Raw genomic sequence first — 2,488 nt, 5'->3', positions numbered from 1 at the left:
GTAAATAAACTGATTGACATGACAGAAAAAAAAAGTTTTATCATAAATGATCTTTACAATATCAGATTTTTAAAGGTACTTGTTTTAACCAGATTCAATGTAATTATGACTTTCAGTATCTATTTGTATCAGTAAACAATAAATGAAAAACCAGGAAAAATAATACTTGAGTTAAGTAAAAAGAAATCTTAAAAAGATCTGAATTCCAAATAGGAGATCTGGATTTCTGGCTCAACACTGGAAGGTGTGTGTGTGTGTGTGTGTGTGTGTGTGTGTGTTTCTCCAGAAACTAAATACAAAATCTAGTAGAAATATTCAGAGACCCAAGACAGCCAATCCATGAGTAGAAAACAAGAGACCCAGATAACATAGGCAAAAACTTTGTAGAAGAAATTAACCTAGTCATGTCCTTTTCTCTGCTTCTTTGACTTGGGAATAAATGCCTATTCTATTCAAGTAGAAATTGTGCCTGGGAGGTGCGAGAAGTTAAGATCTTGGCTTGTTAAGTGCTTGACGGGTTAAAGGCTCATCTGATCAGAAAAACGCCAGCACTCTAATCACATCTGGAGGTGTCTTAACTAGCTTAGTTTGGGGTTAACTTCCTGTAGAAAGATAAGAAACAGTAAAGGCATCCAGAATTAAATGAAGGAAAAATATTAACTTCACAATAGTGTTGAAGCTCAGAAGGGATGAAGAAAATGTAACCAAAAGTGATTGCTGGTGCCCTGGATACCACCTGAATCCTTTTCAAAAACATCATTATCAAGGGGAAAATATTTCCTAATTGGGGGAAAGCAGGTGAAAACAGACTGCCCACATTAAAATATAAACAGTGTTCTCTGAGATGCAACCCAGTTTTCCTCTAATCTAGCTTGTGGAGTTATATGAGAATTCTGGACTTTTAATTTCAAAACAAACTACTAACCAACATAATCATATTGTTGTTTTTGATGTCATCAAATCCATTCAGAGCCATAGCAACAATATGCGTAATGGAGCAAAGCACTGCCCTTTCCTGTCCCAGCCTCATATTCATTGCTATGTTTGAGCCCATTGGTGGAGCCACTGTGTTAAAGGTCCTCCTGTTTGGTGCTGTTCCTGCTTTATCAAGGATGATATTCTTCTCCAGGTACTGACTCCTCCCAATAATATGTTCAAAGTACTGAAGATAAACTCTAAATATAGTCACTTGTAAAGAGTATTGTGGCTGTACATGTCCCCAAACCGATTTGTCTATTGGCTGGCAGGTTTGGGTATATTTAATATGCTATGCTAACACCATTATACAGACATCAACCCTTCCGTCTTATTTATACTCTAGCTACTTCATGCATAGGGTATGATTCAAACACCGTGACTTGGGGCATTTGCACCTTTGTTCTCCAAAGGAAATTTAACCTTTTTAACTCTAAAGAAGTCTTTTGCAGATTAGCCCAATTTCTGATTTCTTGACTCCTGCTTCCATGAACATGGTTTGTGAATGTAATGAAATGAAATATTTTCTGTTTATCATGATTCTGATTATTGGTCAGTTTTGAAGATTTTTTTGTTTTCTTTATATTGAGGTTTAATCCATACTGAAGTCTTTGAACTAAAACTCCAAATAAAAGATCAGAGGGAGATAAAAAACAAAATAAAGCATTATCTAGTTTTAAAGATAAATATATATTTTTAAATATTTTAAAAACTAAGAGTAAAAAGTGAGCATGTGGTGCTTGTTATAATGACAGAAGTAATGATGGATAGGTTAGAAACAAAATGTACTGGCTTTAAATAAATAAAAGAGCATTCTGCATTCAAACAAGCAAAAGATCATTCCATTAAACAAACAAAAAATGAAAAAATGTAAATGGCATTAATAAAATTCTTGATATGAGGCGGAAGTAATAGGCTCTGATATCAAAGTAATAGCAATAAGTCTATAAGAATGTAATCCCTCAAGTAAGACAGACTCTTGCATTAGATGAGTCAAAATTCAGAAGTATGTTTTAAATAAAAAACAAACCAAAAAGATAAAAAGGTTAATATAAGCGTGCAGAAAAAGATGTAGTGGATAAGCTAACTCAAATGTAGAGCAGAGTTTTACTTTGTCAAAGTAGAGTTAAGAGAAATATATGTAAAAGAAAATGCACATGCAAACCTCCTAAAAAGTGGATGCTTAAATACAGGAAAATATTTCATGTGTGGGAGGAATAGTGAAAGTGTGTCCATATGTATATTTAAGTTTCACAGAAGATATTTGTGAATAGGTATTTAACTCTCCTGCAAATGTAGCATGCTCATGAAAGAGCATACAGAGGTTAAGTTATAGAAACTTCCTGAACATGAGCAGATCCATGGGGAAATGAGTCATATATCTGAAAGCTCAAAATCATCTCGGGAGATATCAAATGCAATGGGCATATTGCTAATCCACAAACACAATGATCTACCTCCCAATTGGGTGAGTAGAAAACGTAGTCTTTCAAGCTCATGAGCAGTCATCTAA

This window comes from Echinops telfairi, unplaced genomic scaffold, assembly GCF_000313985.2.
Source record: "Echinops telfairi isolate 266 unplaced genomic scaffold, ASM31398v2 ScPeMD7_1;HRSCAF=3_1, whole genome shotgun sequence".
Classification (NCBI taxonomy): Eukaryota; Metazoa; Chordata; class Mammalia; order Afrosoricida; family Tenrecidae; genus Echinops; species Echinops telfairi.
Note: the sequence above shows the minus strand (reverse complement) of the source record.